This window comes from Morone saxatilis, unplaced genomic scaffold (genome assembly GCF_004916995.1).
Source record: "Morone saxatilis isolate NCDOM2014 unplaced genomic scaffold, NCSU_SB_2.0 Contig10, whole genome shotgun sequence".
In the NCBI taxonomy this organism is placed as follows: Eukaryota; Metazoa; Chordata; class Actinopteri; family Moronidae; genus Morone; species Morone saxatilis.
This window is the reverse complement of record NW_023339652.1, coordinates 13239336-13239594: the sequence shown is the minus strand read 5'-3', so window position 1 is coordinate 13239594 and position 259 is coordinate 13239336. Positions and strand designations below refer to the sequence as shown.

The following is a 259-nucleotide window of genomic DNA, read 5'->3' as shown; positions in this document are numbered from 1 at the left end:
GGGGGGGGGGGGGGTTGGATTCTGATGTAGCCGTGTTGAACATTGACTCAATAAATGAAAGTCTTTATGGGCATTTATTATAGGGCGCTTGATACCACTTCCAGGAAGGTCAATGGCCAGGTTTAAACAGAAGTGTGCAGCGCCGGCTGTAATCACTCCACTTGATGCGGTACAGTAATTGCAGACCAGAGAACTCATCTAGATGAACAAACATTAGCCTCGGGAGGTTATAAGGACGCCTGGATTAAGCAGAAGTTGT

At 47.1% G+C, this 259-nt stretch overlaps 1 protein-coding gene across 1 annotated transcript in view; it reads right to left on the bottom strand.

The window, feature by feature from the left end:
• Nucleotides 1-259, bottom strand: part of cerk (ceramide kinase) — a 37460-nt gene that overhangs the window by 36040 nt on the left and 1161 nt on the right. The gene's annotated exons all lie outside the window — the stretch shown is intronic.